General features: G+C 34.3%; 1 protein-coding gene across 2 annotated transcripts in view; it reads right to left on the reverse strand.

The window, feature by feature from the left end:
• LIPI (lipase I) overlaps positions 1 to 14,731 on the reverse strand; it is a 60,773-nt gene extending 46,042 nt beyond the window's left edge. The window contains exons 1-3 of one of the 2 annotated variants that reach the window (XM_057306623.1): positions 14,668 to 14,731; positions 12,212 to 12,345; positions 10,646 to 10,810 (exon numbers count right to left, since the gene is read on the reverse strand). The gene's annotated coding sequence lies outside the window, so the exon portion shown is untranslated. The remainder of the gene's footprint in view (positions 1 to 10,645; positions 10,811 to 12,211; positions 12,346 to 14,667) is intronic. The other variant, XM_044384567.3, reaches the window with a different exon arrangement.
• Positions 14,732 to 14,746: the final 15 nt, after the last annotated feature.

Consider the following 14,746-nt stretch of genomic DNA (forward strand, 5'->3'; position numbering starts at 1 on the left):
ACTAGAGAAAAAATATATATGATATATACAGTTATGTAACTGGATAAAAATTGCCCATTAAAAAGCAAAGAATCTCAGCTTTCATTAGAAAATGGGCAATGGGTGTTTTAAGCAAGTGATTAATCACTAAAATTACTCCTGAAACCAACATTGTACTGTATGTTAACTAACTAGAATTAAACAATTTTTTGTTTAATTTAACTAACTAACTAACTAGAATTAAACAATTTTTCTAAATGACACTTAGCTATGAGTCATTTAAAAGAAGTACACAGGAAATTTTAAAGAAATGGGGAGGTATATTCTACACAAAATAAAAAAAAAGGAAAGCTGGTTGATGTACTAGATTATATGGGTGGCTCCAATTCATCACCCTTTCTTGAATCCATGCCATTTGCCTTGTAGCTTTGAGTCATTCTTCTACCATCATAAATGGGTGACTTGCCTCACTTCTTGATATGGGCACAAACAAATAACCTGCTGTGGAAAACAGGACCCTGGTAGACTTAACACAAGCAGAGGCTTGAAATGGGCTTGCATGTTGGGGGGCTGGCCTCTCATACTTCTGCCATCACCATGAAAATATCCTTGGTCTGGCCTGATAGAAGAGGAGAGAGAGAGGGACAAAAGAGCCAAGTTGCTGGTTGTGCTAGTCGCCCCCAGCAAACCGACGACCAGTCAAAAGCAAAACATGTAAGTGAACCCAATCAAAGAAGAGCAGTGTTGCCTAACCAATTCCCCCACCTGACCCCACAAGTGTGAGTAATACTGCTTTAAGTCAAATGCTACTGAGGGAATACGTTTTTGTTTTGTTTCATTTTGTTTAGCTTTATTGGGACATCATATAGCTGATTACATTGGTAATATTACTATTAGAAAATAAAAACAAAAGTTTTCAAAATGATAAAAAAGCTGTTAACCAGTATATGTTAAAAAACATGGAACTAACTAAAAAACATGGAACTGACTCAATTCTGGTAGATGTTAGGAGTAGAAAAATAAAGTTCTAGGTATCAAAAACTTACCAGAATCCCCAATAAGATTGTCAGATTTCTTAGCAGAAGCTTTGCAGGCCAGAAGGCAGTGAGATGATATATTTATATATTTAAAGTGATGAAAGAGAAAAACTTTCAACCTTGAATTCTATAACCAGCAAAACTGTCCTTCAAAAATGAGAGCAAAATTAAGATATCCTCAAACAAACAAAAGCTGAGGGAGTTCACTACCATAGACTTGCTCTACATGAAATGCTAATGGGAACCTTCAAGTTGAAATGAAAAGATGTTAGACAGTAACTTAAAGTCATATGAAAATATAAAGAGCTGTGGAAAAGGCAAATGTATGAACAAATATAAAAACAGTATTTTTGCAATTTTGATTTATAATTCTTTTTATTTTCTACAGAATTTAAAAGACAAATGCATAAGTATAATCATAAATCTATGTTAATGTTATGCAATATAAGGATAAAATTAGTGTCATAACTGAAAATGAGGAAAGCAGAGCTGTAAAGAAGTAGTTATTTATGTAAAAGTTAAGTTTTTATTGAAATCTTTTTTTTTTAAGTTGAGTATCAATTTAAGAAAGGTTGTCATAACTTTAAGATGTTACATGTAATCCCTATGATAATCACAAAGAAAATAATCTGTAGAATACACACAAAAGAAAATGAGAAGGGAATCAAAACATGTCACTACAAAAAATCAACTAAACACAAATAGAAGACAGTAATAGAGGAAGTGAAAGGCAAAAAGAAGCTATAAGTATAAAAACAACAAAATGGCAAAATAAGTGCTTCCTTATCAGTAATAACTGCAAATGTAAATGGATTAAACCCCCACATAAAAAGAAATAGATTGACAGAGTGGATAAAAAAACAGCATCCAGGGGCGCCTGGGTGGCGCAGTCGTTAAGAGTCTGCCTTTGCTCAGGGCGTGATCCCAGCCTTCAGGGATCGAGCCCCACATCAGGCTCCTCCACTAGAAGCCTGCTTCTTCCTCTCCCACTCCCCCTGCTTGTGTTCCCTCTCTCGCTGGCTGTCTCTGTCTCTGTCGAATAAATAAATAAAATCTTAAAAAAAAAAAAAACAGTATCCAACTATATGGTATCTGTAAGAGACTTACTTTACATCTAAAGACATTCATAGGTTGAAAGTATTAGGATGGAAAAAAGATATTCAATGCAGAAAGTTACCAAAAGAGAGCAGAAATACAATCTAAATGTCCAGTGAACGAATGGATAAAGAAAATGTGGTATATATACACACATATATATATGTGAATAATACAGAATATTATTCAGCCATAAAAAAGTGCATCCTGCCATTTGCAACAAATGGATAAACCTAGAGGGCATTATGCTAAGTAAAATAAACCAGACAGAGAAAAACAAATACAAATACTATATAGCATCATTTATATGTGGAATCTAAAAAAATAAAATAAAGGCCAATTTCATAAAAATAGATAATAGAATGGTGGTTACCAGAGGTTTGGGAAGGACGGATGGGGAGATACAGATCAAAGGGTGCAAACTTCCAGTTATAAGATGAGTACGTTCTGAGGATCTAATATGCAGCATGGTGACTATAGTTAATAATATGATACTATCTATTTGGTTCTGTAATAATATAATATTGCATACTTGAAAGTCGCTGAGAGTAAATCTTAAGCATTCTCATCACACACACAAAAAAGTGTTAATTATGAGAGGTAATAGATGTATTAATTATCCTGATCTTGGGAGTCATTCCACAATGTATATGTGCATCACATCATCACATCATACAACTTAAACATACACAATTATATTTGTCAATTATTCCTCAATACAGTTGTGGGGTAGGGAAAGAACAGACTGGGGTATCTATACTTCCATCAGAGAAAATAGACTCTAAGTTAAAATTCTTACAAGAGAAAAAGAAGGACATGATAGAACTAACACCATAAAAATCTTAGAAGAAAACATAAGAGAAAACTTCATGACTTTGGATCCGGTAATGACTTTTTGAGCATTACCAAAAATAGCACAGAGAATAAAAGAAAAATGGATGAATTGTACTTCATCAAAATTAAAAACTTTTGTGCACTGAAGGACATTATCAACAGAGTGAAAAGGCAACACAGGGAATGGGAGAAAATGTTGACCAATCATATATCTGATAAGGGATTTATACCCAGAAGACATAAAGACCTCCCATAATTCAATGACAATAACAACAACAAATACACAACCAATTAAAAAATTGGCAAAAGATTTAAATGGACACACAGATAAAGATATGCAAATGGCTAATAATATGAAAAGATGCTCAATATCACTAATCATTAGAGAGACGCAAATCAAAACCACAATGAGATACCACTTCAAATCTATTAGGATTTGAAGGTAAAAAAAAGTATGGCTACTATCAAGAAACAGAAAACAACAACTACTGGCAAGAATGCAGAAAAATTGGAACCCTGTCCATTGCTGATGGGGATGGAAAACGGTATGGTGGTTCCTGAAAAAATTAAAAAGAGAATAACCATATAATCTAGAAATTCCACTTCTGGGTATACACCCAAAAAAACTGAAAGCAGAGACTCAAACATATTTATACACCTATGTTCACAGCAGCATCATTCATAATAACCAAAAGAAGGAAGCATTCCAAGTATCCATCAACAGATGAATGTATAAACAAAATCTGGTATACACATACAATGGAATATTATTCAGCCTCAAAAAAGAAGGAAATTCTGACACATGCTACGACATGGAAGAACTCTGAAGACATGATTCCACTTACATGAGGTACCTAAATTTGTCAAATAGAGACATAAAGACATTGCCAGGGGCTGGCACAGAGAGGAAAATGAAGAATTACTGTTTAATAGGTAAATAGTTTCAGTTTGGAAAGATAGAAAAGTTCTGGAGATGGATAGTGGCAATGGTTGCACACCATTGTCAGTGTACTTAGTACCACTGAACCGTACACTTAAAAATTATTAAAATGGTAATTTTTATGTGTGGTTTATCACAATTAAACTTTATAGAATCCAATTCCTGCCATGAAAGATACCCAGACTCCTCTTACTTCTATAAACAGCTAGAATACTGGATAAAATGTATATAGAAAAGTTTAGACACTGGACAACAAAGGGCTCAGAACTGTGATGTCTAAAAGAAAGGAAATAAATTATTTGAACACTATAATCTAATAGCTTTCTGCCTGGCATAGCTTCCTGCCGTGCAGGAAGGTTGGACCCAAGGGAAGCATGGTGGTGTTACCAAACTGGGGAGAAAGATCAGAGTTTAGGGAGGGTAAAACAACTAGAATTTCTATCAGAAAGTGCTGCAACAGAAGGAGTTGTGTGGAGGCAGAGCTCTGAAATAGCGGGGACTCAGAGGCGTCCCCACGAGTAGGTTGCTGGATACAAGCCTACACAGGCAGAGGGTGACATTCCACAAAGAGCTCTAAGCAGAACAATTCTAAAAGTCACAAATGCTCTGGGAGACAATGACATTCTCACTAGCCAGAGTAGAAAGACCTTAAAGAACATCATGGACATTCAATAGAGACCCTAGAAGGGTCATATTTAATTTTAAGCGAGCTAAACTAGCTCTAGTGTAAAAGAGACCCATCTTGTCTCCTTCTCATGCTCTCAATTCTGCTTGCTTTGATTCAGCTTCACTTTCTGGCAGTGAGCAGGCTATGTGTCTGAAATATTGAGAGAAAATATTAATGATTTTGAAGAAGGCAAGGGTTTCTCCAACAAGATTACAGTAAGTGTGACACATAAGAGAAAAACTGATAAATTGGACACTGTCGTAATGAAACATGTCTGCTCCTAAAAGGACATTGTTAAGAATATGAATATGCAGGCTTGCAATATGTATGCCTGAAAGTCGCCTGTGTCCAGAATGTGTAGGGCAGGGGAACATGTGTGTTTATATACACATACAGGTAAAACACAACACCTCAATGTTTAAGAATTGTCAAAAGAATTGAAGTCACTTAACAAACAATGGTATAATGGCCAATAAGCTCTAGAAACGATGCTCAACATCACTAGTCACCAGGAAAATATAAATTAAACCAAAATAATACATCACTATACACGTACTAGGATGGCTAAAATTAAAAAGACTGACAAAACCAAATATAGGTGAATGTGTAAAGCAACTTGAAGCATGCTTCATTGCTGAAGGAAGTGACAAAATGGTACAGTATTTTGGAAAACAGTTTGGTAGTTTCTTAAAATGTTAAATATGTACTTTTATGACCCTAAAAAAATCACTTCCAATTGTTTGCCCTTGAAAAGTAAAAGCACTTGGAGTGCCTGTGTGGTTCAGTCGGTTAAGCAACTGCCTTTGGCTCAGGTCATGATCCCAGGGTCCTGGAATCGAGCCCCACGTCGAGCTCCCTGCTCAGGCGGGAGTCTGCCTCTCCCTCCCCTCCGATGCTCCCCCTACTTGTGCTCTCCTGCTCTCTCTCTGTCAAATAAATAAATAAAATCTTTTTTTAAAAAAAAGAACTTGTCCATAATATTTATAAATTCATAGACGCTTCTTTCATAAGGACCCCAAACTGGAAAAAACCTACAATAAATATTTATTAACAGCTGTAACTATACCATCAGCGACAGTAATAATGCTTAATGGTTATTTAGCACTCACTCCATGTCAGGCACTGTGCTGCTTTATATTTGCTATCCTTTCCCTCATTTCGTATATGAAGAAAGATCACACAATTAGAAGCAACAGAACATTCACGAATGACGTCTGAAAAGTATAACTATATTCATGGCACAAGTTATTATGCAAACAGTTGAGCAACATAAATTCACTAGCTCAATTCTATTCATGTGTAATAAAAAGAATGAAGACCTTTTGGGGCCAGCAAAATGTCAGGTACAAAACAACAGACTGACCTGATGCCTAAAAAAAACAGAGGTTTATATGGCCATAGAGTCAGTTAAGACACAAAACTGTAAATAGAACTTTAGTATCTCTGAAAGCTAGGGGCAGAAGGCGAAATAAGAGGTAAAAGTATCTTTAATTTTCTGGTTCTGAAACAATCAAAGCACATTCAGAAAATATACACTATTTAACAAGTCATAAGTAACCAAGATATTCCACCAGAAACTCTTCCAACTGTGCAAATGTTTGGAAAGTTGTGGAAATGAAGCTGACTACACAAACAAAATAAAGTAAATGTCTGAGAAGTCTTTAGATCAAGAATTCTCAAGCATGGGTTTAAAAGTGAGGGTAAAAATGACTGGGAAAGTTTGTTCAAAATGTAGTTTCCTGGTGCCATCCCCAGAGATTCTGATTTGGTAGGTAAATCTGCATTTTAAAATGCATAACCCAGGGGATTCTGATACCCATGGTCCATACAGGTCTACCACAACTGTATGGTGTAAAGGCCTACACCTGGAAATTAATCTGAGACAATTACAGAGAAAATGTACATGGAAGAAAACACAATGGAGTATTCTAACCTAATTTATAATTGACCAAATCACACATTTATGTTAACCTCCTTTGAGCTTTGCAATGCAGTGAGACAGTATTATGAGTTTTACTTTCATTTAAAAATGGGGAAGCTAAGGTTCACAGATGTTAAGTGATTTGGCCTTGAGATAACAAGCCACCAGCACTTGAATCTGGGTCTTTTAAATGCAAATTCCATGTTCTTGCAGGTCAAGCTCATCTTAAAAAAAACTTTTGTACAATAAATTAAAGTTGCTTGTAGCCATGTGATCTTAGCAAATCAGTAGAAATAAATTACTAGTCACATCAGAAAGATTTTTAAATACAAATTACACAAATTTATACAAATTTTACAAAATTTTTATACAATTATATAAATTTTTATACAACTTAGAGAAAAATGATGAATTTGTTGAGTCAATGAGCTCAGAGTGCCTCTGGTTTCAGAAAGATCATTGCCCTACAAAGCCTGCCAAGGAACGTTCTATAAATTTCTATACTCTCTCTACTCCAAGTATAGTCCCACATACCCACAGGCATCACCTGGGGGTTTATCAGAATTGCAGAATCTTGGGCTTCACTTCCAGCCTGTGGATAAGAATCTGTACTTTAAACAAGATTCCCGAGTATTTTATATTGCATATTATAAGTGTTATCATCTTAGAAAAATGACTCCATTTTTTCTGAATTTCACGGTCCTCAACTGTAAAATGAGAAAGAAAATTAAGTTTCTTTAACATCTCTTCCAAGTTACTGGAATATGAGAGCTGGCAAACTATGGCCTCAGGGCCAAATCTGGCTGGCAAGGTAAGGCAGTTTTTACATTTCTAAATGGCTGAAAAGAATTAAAATAATAATATTTTGTGACATGTGAAAATTGCAATGAATTCAAATGTTATTATCTATAATAAATTTTATTAGAACACAGCCATACTCATTAGTTTATGAATTGTCTACAGCAGTTTCCATATTATAATGACACAGCTGAATAGATACAGCAGATACAGAGCTGAAAAGATACAGTATGGCCTTCGAAGCCTAAAATGTTGACCAGCTGGCCTGTTACAGAAATATTTGCTGACCCTTGCAACTACAACTACCATTTAAGCACGTAATATGAATCAGAAACTGTACTAAGAATATATATGCATATAATTTGAATATATATCCGTATATATATCTGTACATAGTTTGTTCAGCTACCTCTCCATTCCCCTTTTATTCCATTAAAATTTTTTTTTTAAATATTCATTTGAGAGAGAGAGTGTGTGAGCCGGGGGGAGGGGCAGAGGGAGAGTGAGAGCGACAGCAAGAGCGCGCGCGCGTGCGCGAGAGAGAGAGAGAGAGAGAGAGAGAGAGAGAGAGAATACTCAAGCAGACTCCCAGCAGAGCACGGAACCCCATGTGAGACTGGATATGGGCTCAATTTGGGGCTCCACACAGGGTTGATCTGATATGAGCCGAAATCAAAGGTTGGTTGGCAGCGTAACCAACTGAGCCACCCAGACATCCCTCCATTTAAAAATGTTTAAAACATCTGATAACCTTGGTTTTTTAGAATATTTTTCCTTTTTTGAAGGCAGATGTAATCATGTAATGATTTTCATGTTGAGGAGTGTGAGACAGACTCTTGAAGAGGCACATATCAGAATCTCTAGTGGAGAAGGGAGGGGGATTTAAAATTTGAATAAAACATAATTGTAGGAAATTAATTACTGAAAATTCAACAATTTCCTAGGCACGTGGGATTTTGAGGAAAATGGGAGGGAGGACTAAGAGTCTGCATGGGTTACAAATGATTTTGAGAATAACTGATCTTTAATTTCCTTATTTTCTATTTACTGTCATTAATATCTAAAGGGCCTGCTGTTCTATTTCAGTCAACAGAGACAGAAACATACATAGTAATTATATCAGAGTTTCCCCAACTGAAAATTTAGGTAATTCCTAACTACTAATCAAAACAATCATCTTAGAAATTTTGCCACATGAGTTTGGAGTATAAACCAGAATACAAAAATGATGTAAACTATAAATGACACAAAGTTAGGGGCCTGGACTTCAAATTTCTCTGACTTCTAAATTAAGATGCCACTATCATACATTACACAAATATAAAATGCCTATCAAGAAACGTCTACATGAGAAAAATATAATAAACTGTATATTAATATCACTTAGATTCTGTGTTTGAATATAAAACTCAAACATTTCTAGAATTTGATTAACTCAAATATCCAATTGAAAAAAACAAGAAATAATTTGAATTTCTACGTGATATTTTAAGGTTATTCAAGGGTGCATTCAAGAATTTTTTTAAAAGGAAATTTAAAACAAAGAAAATCATCTGCCTTTGCAAAGGCACAAAAATCCATTCATCATGAGTTTTAAATATGTTACTTATTATCATAAAGTAGAACAAGTAGTTCTAGTTCTACTTTATTACCAGAAAGAAGTAAATGATATTACTAACATTAATAAACTTTATTACCATAAACCAGTAAACCAAGAGAATAAAGTTCTACTTTATAACTATAAACCAGTTTGCGTTTTGTTACACTTTAACATAATAGGTCAAAAAAAAAAGTTGTAGTATATGTTTACTTTGTTTGCTTTGCAATTGGCAATTATGTAAAGAGTTTCCTCAAAAGTAAGATTACTTGAGCACTGAAATTGAAACAAGATGTTTAGTAAGTCATGATTTTCAAATATTGAATTAATTTCCCTATTACTGAATTATTCTTTCTTTTGAATATTTCTATTCTCTATGTACATCTTCTTATAAAAGGATTTTTAGTTATTAATTTTCTGGAAAGTAAATAAAATACAGAATATACAATTTAAGAAACACATACACACACACACATATGTATATATACACAAGATTTCTTCATAATTACCCACTTGATATAATTAGTACCCAAATCATACTATTTTTTTTCATACTATGTCATAAAATTCTTTATCCCAGAATCAGAAGACCATGCTGATTATCTTACACACAATTTGGTAAGATAAATCAAATTATTCAGTTCTTACCAGATCTTGCCCAGCACATCAAACAGAGAAAAATGTATACTCTCATTTGAAATCCAGTAAAAGGAAAAGCAGCACCCAGATTCCACAAGAAAGAAATTCCGAAATTCATTAAGGTTTCTCTTTGGTAAGATTGTCAGAGTCTGGTAGGTTTTAGCATAAAAGATTCTGATCTTTTGCTCCTCCCTGTTCATAGAAAAGGTAAGGTGGTTTTGTTTTCTCTTATCTGGCTTGTGGTGGTGAGAGGATTTTTAAGTCAAGACTCTTAAGAAGTCACAAACAGCTGCCCAAGTTAAATTTAAGGGAAAGAAAAAGTAATTATATCTTTCTTTATTCCTCTTAACCTCAAGATTTCAGAAGTGGTCAAGAAGAATATGTCTGTTGAAAGCCTAGAGCAAATGTGATGTTAAAAAATGCTAGAAATGGAAAGAGTCAGAAAATGTTGTGGTTTATGTTCACTTTGATTACAAACTAAGTTGTCTTCATATACCATAAAATCAATAATAAAATCCATATCCATCAAGCTGTCAAATATAAAATATGACTTTTTCATGTTTGTGTAATTTTATAACCCAAACTTAGTGGCTATTTTAAAATTCAAAATGCTAGCTTGTCCTTGGGTTCTACAACTGGAAAATAAAAAATATTTTTTGTTTTTAATACAACATTTTTAAATAACAGTTTTTTTTCACATGTTTACTTCGTTTTCCCCCTTATTTTCCTTCCAGCAATGGATTTTAAAGGTCCGGAAAACAGAGAACCGGTTTAAGTACACATGTTATCAGTTCAAAAGTTAAATTTGTTTTTTATGAATTCAAGTCTCTATAAATTTCCAAAGATACTTTAAGAACAGAAGTGCCTAATTCATATCATTGATCAGCAGAAACTAATGGAGGTCTGGGAGGTATTTCAAAGAATCCACAAACAAAAGGAGGTATTCATTTAAAAACCATGTAAAATTTAAAATTTATCAATTTGAACTGTTGATCTCTAGGGATTTTATGTGAGACTTCATTTTTAGGAGTCCACTACTATAACTTGACTGGAGACCACCGATGTACTTCTCTAACAAAGATAGGAATAAACCACATCATTTTAGAATGAGGGAAGAAAGGTAATATAAATATCATACACGGAGTGCCTGGGTGGCTCCAATGGTTAAGCATCTGCCTTTGGCTCGGGTCATGATCTCCAGGTCCTGGGATTGAGCCCCACAGCAGCAGGCTCCCTGCTCAGTGGTGTGTTTGTCTCTCCCCCTGCTTGTGTGCTTTCACTCTCTCAAATGAATAAATAAAATCTTTAAAAAAAAAAAGTCATATATGTTAAAAGAGATTCTTAACAAGTTTATACTTATAAAATAAATCTTTCCTATTTAACATATAATTTTTCTTTTATTTTGTGCTTTCGATGTGACATTGAAATATTAATCTTATATGTTATTTTCATATTCACCACTCTGAAGAGCTCATATTGAAAATATCAACTTGGCATTTAAGACAGTACAATACATAGCAGAGTTTCAAAATATAAAAAACTATGCTGTTTTCATATTTTTTACTTACTGTCGATAGCAATAAAATTGAGATTAATGTCCATTGCATTAACTAGCAAAATATTGAGAGGGCAAATTATATAAAATATCTACAGTTTAGTAAGAGAATAGTTCCATGATTATTTAGTCCTCTTTCGAAATAAAAAATGATTTTAAGCTTACAGACATGGATACAATATAAATAATATGATAAAAGTAATAATGAGGATGATGAGGATGATAAGGATGAAGATATAAAACTGATTGAGCCTTATGTACCAAGCACTTTACAGGTAACTATAATAGGTAGTTAAGTAGTATATACTGAGATGGAGGAGTCATTGTTTATCAGAATATATTTTGGCACAATATTTTTGTATAATTTAGCAATATGTGTCAAAATGTTTAATGGTCTTACCCTTTGATTCGGCAATCAAACACCCAAGATATTTTTCCACAGAAATACTAACACATGTGCACAAAGACATATGAGCAAGGATGTTAATCTCAGCATTTTTATAATGGCTAAAAAACGGCAACAATGTAAATGTCTAACAGTGGGGGATTAGTCTATGCACATATTGTGGATTAAAATTAATATAGATAAATCAATATTAATTGGTATAGAAAGTCTCCATTATGTAGTTCAAGGAGAGAAAAGGCAAGCTAAAAAAAAAGTATGTATAGTAAAATTTATTTTACTATAATATGTTTTACATATATATGCATAGATCAAAGTTAGGACGTTTCTCCTCCAAAATGTTTGTCTCTGCATGATAGATTTATGGATGTTTTTTTATTTATTTCTTTAAACATTAAAAATATTTCTTTACAATAAGCATCTAACACAAGTAAAGCAAACAAAAAAGCTATATTTACTTGGGACAAATATGGTTAGGAAAATCAGAATAAATTAAAAATGAGGATAGGAAAAAAGTGAAGACAAACGTGAGGTCAATTTTAGGAAAAGCATCCACTAGAATTCCTTAACACTAATTTATCAAATTTCTCCATTCACTCATTCATTTATGCAACTTTTATTAAGCATGTACTGATTTCCAGGCATAATGTAGTGGGACATACAAAGTAGAGACATTCATTTATTCAAACTGTATTATGTCAATAACTATTTATGATACATCTACATAGGTACTGAAATATATTTACCCTATAGCAATTCACAGTGAGGAGGGCTTGAAAAAGGTGTATCTATGGAACCATTGCAGCACACAGCAGGGCAGCCAGCCAATCTAGGGTGCAGAGTTCAGGGAAGCCTTGTAGGAGATGCTGTGTGGGCTGAACTACAAAAGAGAGTTAGAGTCAGCTGGGCAAAGAAAGGGAGAAAGAAGCTCTAGTTTTAGATAGACAGACAGACAGATAGATTTATATACATGGCTTATAGTTTTACACATGTTATATATATATAAACATTTTCATTTTTGAATAGATAAAGTTAGCAGTGTAAAACATCCTGATATGAGTGAAGGAAGGCTAATTCTTTATAGTGTTCCATGCATTTAACCCATTAAATCTTATATTTGAGTAATGGTCCAGGAAATGCTGAGAATAATTTTTTTAGCTACTGCTAGGTTTATTACAATGTGTTCATTCAATATAAGTTAGGAAATGCAGTAAGCTTAAATTAGAAAAATGATATATATTTACGTCAAACTGAATAAACAGCTAACTGCATAGCTAACTTTCAAAGCTTGTAACATTAAAAAAGTTACTCTAAAAGTATAAGCACCATAAACTCAGGTCCTGCCAAAAGAAAAGAGGATGTGATAAGAACACCAAAATCACACACATTTGTAAAAAAAAAAAAAAAAAAAGTATGATGCAAACTTCAGTGAAACAACACAACATAACTGTTAATTTATATATATTATATATATATATAATTTATAAATACAGCTAAAGGTTTATATCATTCACAATCAGATACGTGCACTGAAAATTTTACAATGAAACCTGAAGATCCGACTCCTAGATCAGCTGTGACTGAGGGGAAGTTAAAGAGGAAATATATTCATTTGGATAAGATTTATGAGATAAATGAACTTAAAAAATCAATAGTTTTACACATAATTGAGACCTTCAGGTGTCCATTCATTTATTAACATATATTTGTTATGTAACTACAATGTGCTAGTTTCCTTAATTCCCTCTTACCCTACCACAACAATGTTGCTGACAGAGGAAAGAAAGGAAAAATGGAGACAGGACTTAAATACTTAGGATATCAACAGAAGGTGACTACTGAAGTTACCGACACATCATTTTGTATTTATTTGTATGGGAAGTCTGTCTCTCTCATTATGCTGAAAGCTTTAGAAGGACAGATCTGCATACTTAACCTTTGTTTCCCAAGGATTAAAGACAGTGCCTGGCACATAGCTAGCATTCAAAAAATGAAGTACTGTAACTACGTTAGCCCAATCCATTCTTTAAGAAATAGAACTTGAATTCCAAAAAGTGAAATTACTTATTTAAAGTAATAAAATTAATGTCAGAGTTAAATTAGAAATCAGGGTTCCAAAGATGTGTTCCTTTTCATTAGAAAAGATGGTGGTTTTTTTGGTCCACCAACCAAATAAACTCGCATGACTCCTCAGTGCAAAATGAATTATCACCACGCCTAACTAATAGCCAAATGATGTCCTGATTACTGTATATTTACAGGATAATTTCAGGGTCTTTCATAGACATATGGATTCTTCAGAAAGGAAGCCAAGTGAACAGTTAGTTGACAGTTCATTTATCCAACTACTGATAATCTGAGTGGGTTTTCTTCGTCCCTCTTTTTTTTTTTTTTTTTTTTTTTTTTAGATTTTACTTATTTGACAGAGAGAGAGACAGCCAGCGAGAGAGGGAACACAAGCAGGGGGAGTGGGAGAGGAAGAAGCAGGCTCTCAGCGGAGGAGCCCATGGATCCCAGAACGCCAGGTTCACGACCTGAGCCAAAGGCAGACGCTTAATGACTGAGCCACCCAGGCGCCCCTCTTCTTCCTTTCTTTTACTTACCTTTATTTTTTTTAGGATTTTTTTTTTCCTAACCCTCCTCAATTGTATACAAAGTACAGCCCTTATACAAGATACAATCAATGGATCCCGCTACAAGCGCCCCGCAGCTATCCTCAAAAATTCTGGCTTCAGTCACAAAACTTGCTATACTTTCGGTAGTGTTCCTCGGTAGAAGCCATTTTCTCAAGTTTTCAAATGCCTTCTGGAGTCCACCTAAAACCTCTGTGCCCATTTTCAAATACTTCTCTAGGGCGCGCTTCCTGGGTAAATAAACTTTAATTCTAGGACTCTATTGTATTTCACATACATATCCATGCAGCATGGATTTATTCTTTCAAAAAAGTATTTTACATAGAATATAAATTCAAACTCCTCATGATTTATTCATTCACTCTTTGGAAACAAATCTTCCCCCATTAACCTGGGAGCTCCAGTACTGCAGCTAGTAGTCTTAAAACATCTCCACAGACATTTTATTGAAAATGTTGATTGAATAAATCCAAAGTCAATTAATAATGCTGTGCCTAGAAAAATGGAAGGCACTCCACAAGCAAGAGGACAAAGCCCCGAGCCCGGTAATCTTTTTTATTCTCACTCACTCTTCTAGGGTCCGGGAGAGATCCCGGGCAGCGTGGCGGTGCGGTGGGCGGCCCCGCAAGGCTCGGGGGGGGGGGGGGG

Source organism: Ursus arctos, unplaced genomic scaffold (assembly GCF_023065955.2).
Source record: "Ursus arctos isolate Adak ecotype North America unplaced genomic scaffold, UrsArc2.0 scaffold_4, whole genome shotgun sequence".
Taxonomy (NCBI): domain Eukaryota; kingdom Metazoa; phylum Chordata; class Mammalia; order Carnivora; family Ursidae; genus Ursus; species Ursus arctos.